The following is an 18052-nucleotide window of genomic DNA, read 5'->3' as shown; positions in this document are numbered from 1 at the left end:
ATGTCTATTAATTGGAGACTATTAGTAAAACAATACTGTGTACGCTATTTAGGAGCCATGTTTAAAAAGAACTCATTAGCTGACAAGTTGTTACAGAGAAATACTTTGGTGCTTAAAATAAATAAATAAAAAGCGCATGCACTCCAGCCCAGTCTTCAGTGGCTGGCGCTGAAAGGAGTTCCCCCGTTTTCTGAAAGCCCTTCCATGGGGGAGAGTGAGCTTACTTCCTAAGGAAATTACTGTGGAGGTGTCTGTAAGAGAAAACCAGGCACCGCTTTGCAGCTCTACAACTGCAATGAGAGTAGTCATGAATGAACGCTGAGCCAGAAGACTGATGCATGTTTACATTATGCTTACTACATTATTCCTGCAAATGCGTAAAAATGTAGCTGCCATGAACAACTGCCATGTATAGCACTTAGTATTTGGGAAAGCATTTGGTTCTGGCTATAGGGCTCTGGGTCAACCTTCTGCTTTAAAAAGTCCTCCTACAGACAGTTGCAGGCTTGGGGAGGTGAATGCTCTGGCATGTAATACACACTGCAGCAGATGAGCCGTGCCTGCTGGTGTGTTTAATCAGAAGGGCCATTCTTTTCTGCACTGGATTTTCATTCAAAGAAACCCCACTGCCCCTTACATTGTTCTGGGACTTTGACAGGAGCAAAGTCACTTTGCACTGCTCCAGTGACCCGGGGGGAGGCGATGGGTTGCATGCATGTTTCCTTTGGCACCTGGAGAGGTTCCTCCCCCTCCCTCCCTCCCCGCCTGGCACAGGTTAAGCTGATACTGCTGTTTGTGGGACCCTATGATGAACTGGGTCAGTGAGTGAGCCACGCTGGAAATTACCCTTAAAAAAAAAAGATAGTATTTTTAACCTGGATATATTCCCTGATTACTTCATCTTGTGGCTTCATGAGCACTTGCACTGACACCACTGAGAGGACAAAAAATGAGCAGGTGAAAGCCACTTACATGACCCTTCCACTGAAAAACAGGCATGTGTAAACCATGCCCTTAGTGTAGAGAAGACAATCAACCAACGGGTATTCGTTTTGTGATTCCTTTGGGATCAGTCAATGATATTTTCTTTCCATATTATGAATTCTCTTATTCCTCCTAACCAAGAAGTTTTGCAGAGTGATACATTTAGAGAGGCTAAAAAAAAATTAAAAGTTGATTTAGATGGTGACTGAAGAAACAAACTTTTATAATTTCTTTCAAGGTTAGCAAATCAGTCTGATAAGGTAGAAACTTCTGCTACCAAGCCCGTAATACATTGGAAATCAGAGGCTATTAACAGAAGATGAGTTGTGAAGGTGATTTTTTTTTAATTATTTTTTATTTTTTGCATAGCTCTAAAAAAATGAGTGTCTTCACTAAGTCTATCTTGGAGAAAAAATGTTTTCACAAGCAATTCTTGCTTTCTCTTTTGCATATTCTCTTTGTGGTTAGTGCATTAGTGTTTTAGCATTCATCACACGGTAAGTGCACTGGCTGAGTGGCTCCCTAAATAGGAGCAGAAATAAATGTTGATTAAATTCTTTCAAACTCCTTGACAAGAAAATGAGTGTTATAAAAGGGTGCTGAAATGGAGTGATTCAAGTAGTGCTACATTCACAACCTAATTCCTTGAGCCTGCCTATTTCCTCTGGGCTTATTAACTTCTGAAACCCTTCAATACCCCACGTAGACCAATACAGAACAAATTAGTCCAGGCCTGAAGCGAGCCGGCATTCAGGCACACCTGTAAATCCTGGCACAGGTAGCACACCTACTGTGAAGTTCTGTGGTCAGCAGAATAGGAGTCTGCAGGCAAACAGGAGATTCATAAGCGCTGTGCCTAATTTCTGTAACCGTTGTGCAACTTGAGTAGCCAAGTGTAACGGCATCCGGTGCTACTGCACCGTCACAAAGCCCTCCACGGCGGAGGGAAGGGGAAAGCAAAAGAAACAGCGGTTTCTGACTGCATCAAAACCTCACTAAATTTCTGGTACAGGCGGCTTGGTTATCTTATACCATACTCTTAAGTTAACTTTGAGTTCTCAAATACTCTAAATCCATATTTGCATCTTGTAGCTAATTGTAGGCTAAGTACACACACGCATCAGGTGGTCTTCAAATACTAGCAGTTTGCACCTAACTGACATGTATGATTTTAGCAAGTTTCACCAGTTAACCTCCTCTGTGTAGAATTTCAGAAAGAAATCATCATAAACACTTTGCTGTCAGTTTTCCTCACATTTTTGAACAATTAGTCCTGAGGAATTTCACTGACTGTAGGTAAAAGGCATCCTTCCCTCACAGTCACCCCTGCATGTGTTAGTGTGTTTCAGCCTGCACTCTCTGTGCGGACACATCAGTGAGCGTGTTGTGCCTCCAGCAAGCACGACGGGAAGCCTGGCGGCAGCAAGCTCCCCGTTCCCTTGGTCACCCCCAGTGTATTTACATGCCAGAGTAATGAGTGGATGACAAGCTGCTGTTCTTCATCAGAAATCTTACAGATCCCTCATTAGAGAGGTTTTAGGAGCGGATAACCTCTGCTTTTTAAAGTCCCACTTTGAGTGGACAGACATGAAGAAAATAGTAGTTGGTAGATGTAAAGTCAGAGACAGAAGAGAGTCAGCAGCGGTTTGTACAGCCTTGGGAAGTGAAGCCAGCAGGCTGCATCAATTACAAAAGGCAAGACAGAGAGGGGAGGGTGAAATATATTCTTTATATCTGTGTTCTGCAATGTTGTCTGAAAGTCAGCTTGATTAGGGACTTTCCTGCCCCATGTTCAAATCCGGATATTTTTACACCCACGCAGAATGATGTGAAGTGTCAGGTCTTGGGGATTTAGCCCAGTGTTCACTTGCAGGCTGTGCTGGCACACTATTTTTAGAGGTGCAGGAGATGTCACGTCTGAAGATCAAGTACATGGAGGCAAGGAACACTAAGGCAATTTTCAGAACAGAGTGGGTTAAATCACTTTAGAGTAATCTGGCCAAAGAGTTATACTTGAGGGATTTACTACTGATGAATGTGTGAGTTTTAACAGGGAGACAGCTTGGAAGAAACCTAAGTATCACCGTGTTTTAGCTTTCTATTTTGTTTATTTTTTTTAAACATACTCTTCCATATTTACTCACAACAACAAATCGTCTTGCTCATAAAGTCTGCCCACAATACTTTCCATCTCCTAACTGGATTTTTCAACTCACATTATGTGGAGATGGTTATGAAAAAAAATAATAGGCTATGACTCAGGCAAGATGGGGCTATTTAGGCCCACTTCATTATTTGGATGAGCAGCCACCAACACAGCTTTAGCCATCGGGAAGACACGCAGAGCCTTCTTACAGTAAGGCAGCTTGTGAAGCAGAGAGCCATCCAGAAACAGAAATAAGCATCCTCTAGCAAGATCTGCACCTGAGAGTTGTTAGTGTGCTTACATAAAATGTACTTCTGTCCATTAAACTGTTCTTAGACCTGTGGTTACTGTAAGATACACACGCCAGTCCTATTTGCCATTTGTGACTTGCTACCAGAGTATATTGTGGTATTTGGGAGAATAAATGCTCAGAAACAGGGGATCAAGAGCAAACATCCGGAGGCCTTTGGCACTGGCACATCACCATTACAAACACCCCCGAAATCCCCACTGACAGCAGCCAGCTATCACACAATAAAATACTTCGGCTTTTTCAGCATGTGCACCTTCTTTTTGCATCGGACAGTTATTGACTAATGTACCACATATGCCTCCAGTAGGTTACAGCTCTGGTAGCTGGAGAAGGTGGTATTAGTGAGTAACAGTACTTTTGTCTGTAAGGATTGCCTGCAGAAGGACATATAACCATTCTCAGGCAGGTTGTTGAATAACACAATTCGGCTGTCGCAGCTAAGGGGAAGTGAATGCAAGAAGGATAAATAAAATTCTGCGCAAACAATGGATCTACCAATTAGTCTTACTTGGCAGAGACCAAATTGCTCAAAACTAATGTTTTACCTACAAAGCATTCTTCAGTCCTGTGTCTTAAAGCAGATGACTGCATGATTTTACCCTGGTTTTCTGACAAAATGGGAAGTACAGAATTATATAGTCTGGCTGTTCACTGATTTTAACCAGATTTGAGATAAGTTTCACAAAGTATTGCAAGGGGCTGAAATATGTCTGGGAAACCGAGAGTCATTAGTGTTTGTTCGAATTGAACAACTTGGTTTTTTGTTTCCGTATTCAAAGGCACTGCTTCTTTTGCCATCCTACCTGACAAGGTCAGAAGAGAGACATGGAGAAGTTTTGCTTCTCAACTGCAGAGTCTGAGACTCCGAAAAAGCATAGGAAAGGCAACATAGCCTTTACACAGGCTACACTACCCATTCTGTGGATGGTAAATAAACAGACTGTAGATAATTTCATTCTTTAAAAAATTAGTTAAAGTAGGTATGTAACTGTTTTTTCTGATCAAGGACTCAGAAACATCTGAAAAGTTTCTTGTTGATGTACTTCATAATGTTGCTTGCAGTGTTTTTCTGTTCTATCAGATGACAACTATTATTTTCTATACTTTTTCTATGGGATGATTCTCCTCATCTTTTGATGCTCCTTCTAAGTCATGATGTTACTAGTTGCAGTGCCATGCCACCCAAGAGTGGAAACACTCTACCTACATGCCCTGCTGTCTCCTGGGGTCAGAGTGGAACAGTGTTGATTTTCACATGTTTTCCCTGCTTCCCTTGGCTCGTGACAGACATATGCTGATACAAGTAAGCAGAGTATAATAGGTTCTCTGCAGTAGCATTTGGGTGATCTCTGAAGTGCAGTAGTTAATATTAATGAATAATTCATAAATCTCAGAAGAGGAATGATTCAATTCTAAACTATACTACAGGTGAATTAGTATTAGGGGATACTGAAATTCTCAACAATGATCTGACCTTAGTGAAAAGCAATGGATTGCTTATGCAGTCTCGATGTTCAAAACAGCAGAATTTTATGCAGCTCTTTTGCCATTTCTGGACACAATTCACATCATTAGTTGGTCTACACTGCAAAACAGCAACAGTGTTGTAAGGACAACAGGAATGGCTCGATTGTTTATTACAGATGATGAAGGCCACATTTCTTTCTCCTCTGACTTCGTATGAGCCTTTCAAGTCTTTAGATTCTCATCTGCAGCCGTTCATCACCACGCAGGCTCCCGGTGTGGGCTGCTGTCACGGGGCCATCCTCGTGCTTCTCCCTTGCTCTGGGCCATTTGCTGTGCCAGCTCTGGTGCCTATACAGCTGCGTGGTGAATAGATTAAGAAACTGATCTGGCTGAAAGGTAATCCTAACAAAAAAGAAAAGACTGGTTATCAGTCCTCAAGAGCTTTGCTTTGGCTGGTTCACTATCATCAGTTCTCAGCCCTAATCTGGTTTAAATGCTACGCAGTCCTGTCACCTTGCTGGTTATTTTGCATTAAGCAATGCACAGCAATCAGATAATGGCCTTGGACTGACTTGCGTGCTATAGGACAACAAGAGCTGCAACTGTTAGTCACACAAACATTTATTATTTTCCAAACATTTCTTGTTCAATGTCTCCTTTTGAACATAACCGCTTGGACCTGTAACTTTCCTTCAGTATCCTAGTGAAATGACTTTTCCACCAGTGGTTTTTGAGAGGAAGAAACTGATTACAGGGATGTGGATATAGACTATATTACTTCTGCTTAGCTCTATTTCATCTTATAACGGACACTATTTTCTAGAATACAGTGCAGGTAGGCTACAAACCTCTTGTTGCAGCCATATTGCAGCAAATACAGTATTTGTTCAATTTTAGTGTTCAGATATCATGCAGAATGCTAAGATGTTCATGCCACTGTATGAACATACAAAGAAATATCATTTTGAAACTATATTAAAAAAATCTTAGAGGCATATTATTAAGCACTGTAAGACCAGGAAATGCCAAAATTAAGTGCAAATTTTCAACCTTCATTCTTGACATTTAAGTATGCACAAACCATGCTTTAAATGTAGCCTGATTTTTCAGGTAATAAAGCAAAATACGTCCCAACATTTTCTAATTCTGAATAAAATTAATGTATTATAATATCATGAATAGTGTTTGAATAGCATTTTGTATATATCACAATCATTACTGTAATATTAAGGGGGTAGAGGCTGACAAATATTTTTTTACATAGTTCTGAATTACAGTCGCTATTGATAAAAGCTAGTCCAGGGTTTCACCCTTAAATTTGCTGCCTAAAGCCCTGCAACCTAGAGTCATACCCATAGTATTAGGACTTAGGTGGAGCACCAGAATAGTTGGAGGCTTTTTTTGGGTGTCAGGGTCTGCCCACATGCTTCTGATAGTGTTACACAGCCAAAACCTGCTTCCTTGAAAGAACATTGTCATAAGCTTCAGTTAAGCGCCTATTTGATGATTTAACAGGAAACCTCTAGCAAGTATTAGGAAGATAAAACTGAATGAGTTACAAATTTTGACATTCAGAGCTTTCAATTTTGGTTTAGATTCAGAAGAAATTTGTCAGATTAAACACGTCCTGCATGCCCTCAGCCTAACTGAAAAAAATCTAATTCGACTAAGGCGAACTCGGAGGCCAAAATTCTACTTAAAAAGAAATTAAATACTCGGATTCCTCCATGATTATGCATCTTTAAAAAGTTTCCCTTTATGTTTAAAAATCTTAGCTGGATGTGGCTTCCCAGAGTTTTAAAAGTGCTAACCACCCAGTGCTGGACTGGGTGGTGCCCACGTTAGGTTGAATGATCAGGCAGAAACAACTGCGAAGAGTTCAAATCTTTGAAAATACAGACTTCAGTCTAACTGTGTAGGTATAGATTTAGGTACTAAGGCTAAGCACATACCAATCTGAGCTCTCCACAGCAGCATGCAAGCTACTAGCGATCTTGAAAAAGCATTTAATAAGTACAAGACATTTAAAGCCTTACCATACAAAGAAAGGCCTTTCCATAATAGACCTTAGTATAGATTTTTATTAAAATTGGTCTTCATTGTTAAAGAGTAAAAAACCCAGTACTTGCTATACTGTACATCATGCCCACATTTTCCATACAGCTGACTACAGTCGAAGAGCAAATATTCCTATACATGAACTTCTTCAACGTAGACCAAAAAAATACTTTTTCCTTTTCAAAGATAAGCTTTTTTAAGAAAAGTCTTAGAACAATTTCAAAAATGTTCCATGAGTCCCAAATTCATTGTAAAGAACCCTTCCTTCTGTAGTGCTTTATGTTTACTGACTGTTATTTTAAATGCAGCCTTTATATTACAAAGCTGCAGCTTAGTTTCATGAAGCGCTAAGCAGAGGCAACCATTGAAAACCACTCACCCAGTGCTAGCCAAATACAACCATTGATCAGCACTATTTGCCTCTTAAAGTTAGGACCTAATCCCAAATGTGATCCCTAAGAAGCCTCTACTTTGTTTTGGTGTTTTTTGCGCTTGGAATCTACTGCCTTCTTCACCACAGAAAACAATTGATGTCTTTCCCCCTCTCCCTCAGTCGTGTCACACCCAAAATTGTAAGCAGAGCTGGAGGGATCAGTTCAGAACAAATACAAGCTCAAAGCAGGCATTGCTGGCAGTTTGAAAGAGTTTAATTGCTTTATTCCATTTTTTTCCTCCTTTTTTTTTTTTTTTTTTTGGCCTTGCGCTGTATGTTCTGATTCCTGCAGGGACTGGAAGTGGAAGTGGGGAAATGCCATAAGAAAAGCTGTTTACAGAGGACTGTTTGCTTGCTTAGAAGCACTAGAAATCTCATGAGGACCCTTGCATACAGGAGGTTTTCAGCCCAGTTGTACAAACTGAAGAGTACAGTCGAAGTTGCAGATCCATGTCCACACATCAAGTGATAATTATTGTTATTTATTTATTTATGCTGTGGCAAGAAGATGTTCCACAAGGTTAGGTAGAGTGCAGAAGAGTCTTTCTTTTTCAACATTCAGATTAGCAATGGACTTTATTAAAGGTGTAATGTGTCATTTGTACTGTGATAGCTTAAAAAAAGCATTAGGCGGGACCATAACCCTCTTAAAGTAGGGACAAGAAAAAAGCTTGATTAGATGTAGAATAGGAAAGCTATCCACAAATAGCTTCCAGCTCATTGTCAGGCAAGAACACTGTGCTCTAAGATATCTTAATTCATCCTGAAAATGTGTAAACTGAAAGGGAGCAAGGTCCCTTTGCTCTCCAGTGAGATTGTGCGCAGCTGAAGTAAGCCAGAAATAGCTGGAATGCCATAAATTCAGACCCTTTCATCTGAATTCACTTTCAAGTATTATCAAACCCCTAAAAGATAGTCCCTATCCTACACTTCAATTTAGTACCTAAACACAAAGATGTTTGTTCAAACCAGTCTCCTGAAACACATGAAAACTAAACATTTTTCACTTAACCACCCTTTGCCCATCAGATTACCACAAGAGCTCTCACGGTCTTAAATTCCTTCCCCATAGTATAGATCTATATAATGTCCTCTGAAGACTTATATGCCACGCTGAACTCCGCCTTAGTATTAAATCCTTTTCAGTGTCACTGGCTTTATTGGAACTGAGTTTGTAAGATAACTTAGCTGTTTATATGATCCGAAAACTTCAATTTATAAAAGTTAATTGTAGCTAATATCATCTTTTATGAGAGGTGGTCAACATTTTACTGAAGAAATTCACTTTCAGCAAAATCTCTCTTCCTTTTGAGAAATTTCTGGGTGCAAGGAAAATCCGTGTTTCAACGGCTCAGGTTTCAAACTGAAGCTCAGCAAAAACTGAAAGAACAAAACTGAGGAACTGGTTTGGAGGGCTTGAGAAGGCTCAGGTGTATTTTCCCAGATTTTTTTTTCCCTTTTCCCCCCCCCCCCCCCCCTTTCTTTTTGCTCTTCTTTTTTTTCAGCACCAAGCTGAAAGAGACATGTAGGGAATAGGCATGAGAAGAAGAAATGCAAAAAGAAATCACGTGTAGGTTTGGGTGGCCTGGAAGCTACCTGTGATAATTTCCAAAGGTGCTGGCTTCAGTGGCAAAACTATTTTTAAAGCTCCTGTCCCGTCTCCCACATATGCCTGTCAGTTCAAGACAAGATCTTGTTACCCTTAGCATTCAAACCCAAAACTACAGCAACCAAAGCAGCCCTTGAGTTTTAAATTTCAGTTTTCACTGTGCGCTAAAGGAGCACCCTGTTCTGCAAGTTGCTCCAATGAATTCAGTATTTCCAAGGTTTTCTGTGAAAGAAGACGATGGCATCCTGCCCTTAATCTGCTTATAGTTTGAAGAGGAAGTGGTGTAAAAATTTTGATTCTACAGCCTGGGTAACAAGTTATGATCACTAAACTTTTCTTCATACGATTGGGTCTACGTATTGTGGTATCCACATTTCTCAGGTGTTGTGGAAGAAAAATATGGATTATTATACATTTGCTTTTTTTTTTTCTTTATATCCAATTAACATCAGAAAACACAAGTTCAGAACAGCTTCTTTTTTGTCTCGTACAAATATCAGGGTCATTCAACCAACCAAGGGGGGTTCTACCTACTGTGGTCACTAAGAATGAAGTATTAGGAATTCTAGATTTGAAACCATTTTTACTTGGTGTATTTCCTACTTTTCATATAAGAAAAGCCTGTTCCAAAAAGACATTTATTACATAGCAAGAGCTAACAATTACTCCCTAGTGATGCATATATAACTTCCATGACAGTTTTGCTCGGTTTGTAGATCAACAGCGTGTTCCTTAATGAAAGAAGAAAAAAAAATAGTTGCTGTTATGATGCAGGTGCTGAAATCTCGGTAACAGTTCCAGAGCAATGTGAAATCCCTGTAAATCATGACCTCCTCACAATGCAACCAAGGTGACAGATTTCCCCAAACTACTCTTATTTTGCTAAGAGTGTCATCTTGTGGAATTCTTGGAACACTCTTTGGCCCTGATTGGCAGCTGAAGAGGAGGATTAGTTTTCCTCCTCGTAGACTAATCCATTATAACTAAGGGTGATTGCTTTTAAGAAAGCAATGTGTCAACAAAACCAAAGAAAGTGTGGTTCCCTGACATCTACTGCTAATGAGACACCATTCTTTTGTTTGCTCTCCAGAAGTTTTTCCCAATGACAAAGTTGGGGAGGGGACTGTTTGTTTTTTTAACCTACAGCAGCTGCGCAGACTTTGATATCAAACTGTTATAATCTCAAATCAAAAGACACTTAGCACCTATAGGACTGTACAGGCTTCCTTACACCTGACAGGTCTGATTCCCCCATTTCTACTATCGCAGTGATCTTCACCTACAAAGTTCTGTGGTGCTGATAATGATAACCTCAACCAAAGCATTTTCCACTTGATGTCACACTGCAAAAGGCATTTCTTCACATTCTCTAATATTGTCAGCCTCTCTGTGACGCCTGCTGTAGGCCATGGCACTGTCAAATCAATGGTAGCAATAATAAAAAATGTCAATTCTGAGAATGGAATTTATCTCCTGTAACCAAAGCTGTACTCCATGGCAGTATGCCAAAAGGCAATTTCATTTCTCTTTAATTATCTAAAGCAATTCATGTTCTAAAGCATTCTTTTGAAGTAATATGCCACGAAAATATGGGTTAGGAGCATTAATGATATTAACTAAGTCAGCAGACAAAGACAGTTTTCAAAGTACAGTTCAGTACAATTCATTGTATAGCGACTTAAAACTTAACCTGGTGTCACCTAGCCCACACAACATTTATATAGGATATTCAAACTAAATATAAAAGGCTAGAATGGCTGCTAGCTGGAAATCTGAAAATATTGCTGTCCTTTATTTGCTATGTTTCATGAATCTTCACTCTAGGCTATCTTCTGTTGGTAGCATACAGGCACCTGGCTTGCAAAAATATTCTTTATAAAGAGCAGAAGAAAAAAAAGATATTTCTGAGTGTCCACAGATTCTGAACTATTTCTTACATAACCCATGAACAGGTCAAAGTGAACAGCTTTATTGGTTTTGAAAATAGCAATGAACTCTTTAACTAGCTCATAATACTAGGACTCACCCAGATGGAAGAGTTCTGCTGAGTAAATCAACAGCACTACTTCAATCAAGAGCAATTAATTCTCAGTGAAGTCAACGCAGCTGGAAATAAGCCTATGGTTCTAAAAGGCTACATTTTTCTAACCTCTTCCATCAGGTATCACGTAGCCTCAGCTTGCAACCAAATTATTGCTCAGAAAGGTACCACCACAGGTCTTTTAGAAGCATGAATTTTACCAGGATATGAACATTCACTTCTGCTATGTGAGGTCCCTGGTTTTTAAGCAGATTCTTGTCTGTTTGCTTATTTGCAGAGGGGCTCCTGTGTGCCTCCAAAGTGGAGGAAATTAAGCGCTTCCCTAAATGAAGAACACGGTGTGTAAAAAGAACATAAAAGTCATAGGCCAGCGACTAACTGGAAGAACCACTACCACTACTGCCAGTGCAAGCTGGAAATAGCCGTTTGCAAAATGGCAGAAGCTCCAGCCACCTGTCCAGAGAATACTTTTTGCAATAGTTGCAATAGCATCAATAATGACAAGATATGGAAACATAATTAAACATTAAAAATAGATTCATAAACATTTATGCATGTGCCTTTGAGTAGTGAATCTTAGCCTATTTGTCCAGACAATTTGTTACAGATGGGTACAGAATGCTCAATAGCATGTCATTGAACTTCACTAATATGGATGCTTTATTAAGTTTCACATTTAGCAAAGATTTAGTAGCAGAGCATTGCAATGTACTTTTGTAATAGTGTAATAGCATAATGAGTGGTAAGACTTCATTTATTCATTTGCTAGTAGATTAAATAATATCATTAGTAAGGAAAATGAAACTGCCAAAATAAATGTAGAAAGTGCTTTGTGATGCACGATTCTTGGGGGAAGTGGGAGAGGCTTGTTCTGTGCATTCCTTCCCTACTTTACAAAATAAAAGGCAAATTTTTTCCATTGTTATTTAAGAGGAAATACTCCACCACAAAAGTGTCTTGGGTTACAATTTATAATACAGTGTTTTTACCCAGACTCATTAAATATTGTAGAGAAGACTAACTGGCTGCTCTTCCCCCACTGGAACATGAAAGTACTTGACAAAATGAAAAGGCAAAGGAACCATGCAAAACAAAACTTCATAATGTTACTGAGGCAAATAGCTGGCATTTATCTGGAGAGAAAAACTCTACAGCTAACTTAGCCGGGATGAAATGCCAAGAGCAGTCTTTCAGTTCTTACACTTCAGGGCCTAAACACACCAGTAAAGGACAAAGCAGATTTCTGTCCTGCCATCTACAGTTGAACAACTAAAAACCTCAAGAAGATAGGAAAGGTAGGCTTTCTTCTAAACAGTTTGGCATTCAGACACACTGGACTTTTCTGTAGCTGAGCTGCCAGTTTGTTAAAATGAGAAGATGTGTAGGTAGAGATAATATCTTTTATTAGTCCAACTTGTACAGCTGGAGGGAAAAGGATAGCTTTTGGGTGCACAAACCCTTCTGTTATTAAAAACTCCCTTCAAAAGGTGCACCTGGGAACTGAAACTCATAACCACAGCAGACACTAGAAATCCTGGATCCATTAGCGGTTTTAGGGCATACTTCCCCTCTTCCGTTTTCTCCTCCAGCTCCCTCCAAAAACCTCTGTGTGTTCCCTAGGCAATAAATGACCTGTTTCTCAACTACCTTAGGAGATAACACCTCTTAACACCTCTCTACTCCAGAGGACCAAATGCCGTTCCTCTCATTTCTAATTAAACTCAGCATAATTAAATTCACAGGCACTGTTCCTAACTTGCACGTAACTTTGAAGTTTGCTGCTATTCTTTTGGAGCTGAAGAAAGGCTTGTGTACCCATGAGTTTGCCTAAATTCCCAACTATTCTACTTGTTCCAATTTTAAAAAGTCACCACTACTTACAAAATTGCCCTTGGGTATATCTTTAGCACGTGTGACCTCAACATCCCAACACCACCATCACTCCATTTTGAAAGTAAAGTACAGTTAATAGCAAATGACAGCATAGGAAATGCCCTTGCTACCAGTGTCCTAGGAAGTACTATAGGGAGAAGAGCAGATTGCTTAGCTCTTCCATAACACTTCTTCATGACGCAGACAGGCAGGAATGACCTGTCAGCAAAACCCTAGCAGAGTCCCACGACTTATCAAGGCCACTACTGTTCCCAGGGGATTTTTCACCAAATTCCAAGTTCCTCTTGGAAGAGGGGTCCCTCCCTCTCCCATGGAGAGGTATGGATCTGGGAAATGCTTCAGTAGAAACAGGATGTTCACAGACTAACACACTCTCTGACACATCCTCCTAACCATACATCCCAAACCCTCATTTATCACCATGGTTTCAGCAGGTACAAGGTGTGAATCCATTTCTTGGATGCAGACAAATTCCTAACAACTGCTCAGATCCGTGGTGCTGCTTCTATTGCTTTTCTGCACCACATGAAATCTTTGGTCCCACGGAGACAGTTTGCACCATATCTGTAGACTGATGTGTAAGATCAGCAAAAGGCCACATACACTCGCAGACACGTATGAAACTTCACTGCTCCAGCTTTGAGGCTGATGGAAAAGAAGAGACCATGAAGATCTGCCTCTCTTTTGCTTTCTGTCACTTGCATTCTTTCTGAGAGTCCACTGTATTTCCTGCATGAACGCACCGGAAACCTTACGTGCCAGGTTAATTAGTTCAATAAACCTGAGAAACCTCTTAGGCCAGGGACAGCGTAAGACATTTCTCAGGTTTATTGAGCTAATACCAAGCCAAGGATGGCCTGAGAGTGCAGCTGGAGTCCACATATTTGTTTTCTGCAAAGAGCTTCCCTCAGTTCTACATTTCTGTTAGTATGGTGAGAATCCTTGATATGATATTGGGTCTTGTATCCTTTGTGTGACATTCTGAAACTAAACCATCAGTTTTAGTTAGTCAATGAATTAGCAATGTAAGTCATACACCGTTGGTGGCTTACAGAAGATGGGCTAATTCCCAGCAGCTGAGCTCCCACCCTTATTAATTTTTGGACTACTCTTCATCAAAAACTTTTTTAGCAATATCTTTAAATTAAGTCGGTGAATTTTGGGTTCACTTGCAAGATTAACAAGCATATTTTTTCTAACAAGGCCCAACAGAGGTAAGGTAAAACATTTCATGTTTTCATTGATGATGGCCAAACTTTTATTGGAAAGTCTACTGTATTGCAATATGATACCAAAGTAAAATGGCTAAGAAAATCATGAGATTTCATAACAGCTGAATATGATACAAAAAGGTGGAATAGAACTGTTTTCCAGTGACATATAGACATGCTTAAAGTGAAGGCTTCAGGGAAGGATAATGCAGAAAAGGATCTGGGGATTATAGTGGATTCTATGCTGACCACGAGGGAAAAAATACCACACTTGCAAATAAGGCAAACTCCACACTAAGGTCAGTAGGGAGAGGTACTGTGCATGAGCCTTGATTCCACACCATTTGGACCAGCTGTGGAGCATCATGAGGAACACCTCTTTTCCCAGGCTTTCTTAAATCACCGTTTGCGAGATACTCATGGTACAAGTAGCAAAGGACTACCAGACTTGCATCCACAGCTGTGCTTCCCCTCTCTGTAACAAATGAAAGCAAAGCAGTCAGTCTTCCTTTTCCCTCTCTTCTTTCTCCTTTTTGTGCTCCAGAGATGAACATGCTCAGGGCTGAAAACCATGGGACTTTAAAAGTGCTGGGTGATGAGGACTCTGCATTCATTTTCTTGATAATGAGGTTCAGCACTCAAGTAATAAGGGACTGTTTTCATAGAAAAAAATTGTTGGAAACATGCTTCACTTCAGCATCAGACCTGCAGGTACTTGGTACCAGATTCAGTCATCCAGGCATGAGGCTGCCCTGAACATAGCAAGACTAGGAGACAGCTCTCTTAATGTTAGCTAGCTCTCTGCCTTAATCGTGTCTCCAATGGATGTGTGACACATAGTGACTGACACTGTGGCCTTGTCACACGTTCAGAATGGTTTTCTTGGCAGCACCACCTGTAGTTACAATAAGATAGCTTGAGCTGAAGACCCTCAACAGTGGCTTCAGAAGGAAAGTACAGAATTAGATTTAAATATGGTCTTTGTTAGTATAGGAGCAAAGGGGAATAAAACAGGATAAGATCCTGCAGTATGATCCTGCTTAGAGAAAGGATGTCTGGTTTTCAGCAGTAAAGTCAGCTTTGGCTTAATTTTCTCACTTTCCCTTCCCTTCCCTTCCCTTCCCTTCCCTTCCCTTCCCTTCCCTTCCCTTCCCTTCCCTTCCCTTCCCTTGTGAAGCACTGACATCCAAGCAGAACCAGAATGAACTTCCAGATTATTATTTGTAATTATCAGTAGAGTAAATGTGGCAGCACTGGCCACTGTAGAGTTACCTGTCCTTTCCCTTCCCTTCCCTTCCCTTCCCTTCCCTTCCCTTCCCTTCCCTTCCCTTGTGAAGCACTGACATCCAAGCAGAACCAGAATGAACTTCCAGATTATTATTTGTAATTATCAGTAGAGTAAATGTGGCAGCACTGGCCACTGTAGAGTTACCTGTCTGTGCTAGGAAGCTGTGTGAGAGATGCCATTGGGAACTACCTACCAGAAGCTTCTGAGCTTTCACGCTTGAGTAACCACTCCTGACAATTAAATCTGCAAATGGGAGTGCACACAGTCAATTCTACTTATTCAGGACAGTGCGATGGTTCATGTTTGCCATGCTCCCCATCATTTTCAAAGGTTCCTGTCAATGGACTATATTATTACTTCTGTTAAGAGTATAGGTTGCACTGTAACTGATCTATTTTTTTCCCCAGGAGTCCCATTAAGTGCACATATACAGATGTAAATGGCTACTTACCATTTAGTAATAGCGACTATTAGCAAATAATAATTTAGTGGTTACAGACAAAATACCAAACTATTTGCTATATAAGACCATAAATAAAAACAATGTGTCATGCAAAGCCCCAGCCTGACCAGCATGCTGCCTTCAACGGAGTCTAGTAGGAGGTGCTTAGGGAAATAGTATAGAAAACAGGATGGTTATGAAGTGATTCTTCCCATTATGAAGTTTAATCTCCTAGCTATACGTAACACCTTTGTTTAAATAGCTGCATTAGAGAATGAAGAAAGTGGCACTGTTACCTCCTCTTCTGAAATATTCTGGGTGATCCCCATACATGTATTTTTTTTTATTTCCCTTGTGTCACATGTCTGGACAGTTCATGCCTGATTATGCTATTTTTTACAAACACATTAGGAACTTCAGTACCATGGGGTGCCGAAGACTCAGGTTTGCTGGGTAGTACAGAAGTAACTGGAGGAATTAGACTGGCAAAAGAAAGAGGCAATGAAAGCTATGGTATTTATCACTGATATACTTTTGATGCTGGACAAGTGAGGAAGGAGTCTTATAATTCTCAGGTTATTTTCTCTGATACTTCCTAACTTGCTCTAACATCCCAATTCTTTCATTGCTTCTAATTCTTTGTCTGTACTGCACACCTCTTTCTAAAACTGCACACTTACAGTTGTTGCTTTACCCCACTTTTCTTCCCTAGCAGGATTATTGCTGATTCTTTATGTGAATATTCTGCTATTCTGCCTCCTACCAGCTTAAATATCAATACTGTGACTACATGGCATAGTTAGGCTGGGCACTGTGGACGTTATCCTGTCCAATATGTGGAGTCAGAAACCACTGGAACGTATTATCAGGAGTTATGATGAGTTTCTCTGGAAAATTTAAGATTGAATGTGTTGGGTGGGAGGACAGACTGGAGGATTACAACCATGACATCTATGCACCCTCTACCCTTGCTGTCTGTCTTTTGCTTCAGTAATCTAACTCGGTGATTGATCAGTGAGGCCATAAAAAGTCATATATGTTTTTCATATACTCTTTAAAAATCCTGTAAAATATCTTTTCCCATGCTCTTCCAACTTTTTATCATTGACATAAGCCCCTCTGTCATGTAAAAATAATAACAGTTTTGTAGGCAAAATATCCTTCTTGCTCATTATTTTGATGCCTAGCCTGGTTTTATGCAGATGAGAGTACATATGGAGTTAGGCTGTTTAATACAATCTGATTGTGAGATGTTTCTTAACAGTTTTTTCTTATATAATGCTTTTATATTCTTGATAGTGAACATATGACTGTAAGATACACGTTATTTTCTATTAGTGGAATTCTCTAACAGGAGCAATATAGATAAAACATGGCTAAAGGGTATCAAAAAAAGTCGTGTGAAATCATTGAACCCAACCACGAAGCACATTTTCTAAATGTATCGCAAACAGAAATATCTGGGCAACTTGGACAGAAGACTACGGCAATACGGAATATATTTTATTCTCAAAATACATTGTGGATATACCAGATCTGATAGCAAATCAAATGTGACTGACTAGAGGAAAAGGATCTTCCATAAACAATTCATGAGATGTCTTCCAAGACACACCATTTATTCCTTGCAATGTGCCCTAATCCAGAAGCAGCACTTGACGTCACTTCTCTCAGATCCTGTAATGATACTCAGCCACCACAAGATCCTAAAAAGGTAGTAGTAAATTTCTGCAGTGTCCATATCCTGTTTGTAACTATTGAAGAAAATGTTGCTTTAAAAAAAGAAAATCACTGTGCTCTTCCCCAGTAACATTCACGTATTACTGCAGCTTACTTTCTCCCTTTGTGCTGCTTCACCACCTGAAAGCTGACTTTCTAGTGACCTCTAGCAAAATCGAGCAGCACGGGCATAAACCTTTCAGAACCAAACATACTAAATCAGGTGCGGTGCGGGGCGCTCAGCAGCCATAAGAAAGCTGCTTCCCTCTCCTCTCCCTACACATCCAACTATATATTTCTTTTGACAAGGAAACCGCAGTCCACCGCCTGGCACCTTTCACACTCTCCCTCCTCTTGAAGCCGAAGGTGGGAGAAGGGAGCGAAGGCAGAGGTTGAACGAGACCTGTGCGCTCTGCGGTGCTGCTGGGGCCGGGGCCGGGGCCGGGGC

The sequence above is a fragment of the Pygoscelis adeliae genome, unplaced genomic scaffold, assembly GCF_000699105.1.
Source record: "Pygoscelis adeliae isolate BGI_AS28 unplaced genomic scaffold, ASM69910v1 Scaffold45, whole genome shotgun sequence".
NCBI lineage: Eukaryota > Metazoa > Chordata > Aves > Sphenisciformes > Spheniscidae > Pygoscelis > Pygoscelis adeliae.
This window is presented reverse-complemented; position numbering follows the sequence as displayed.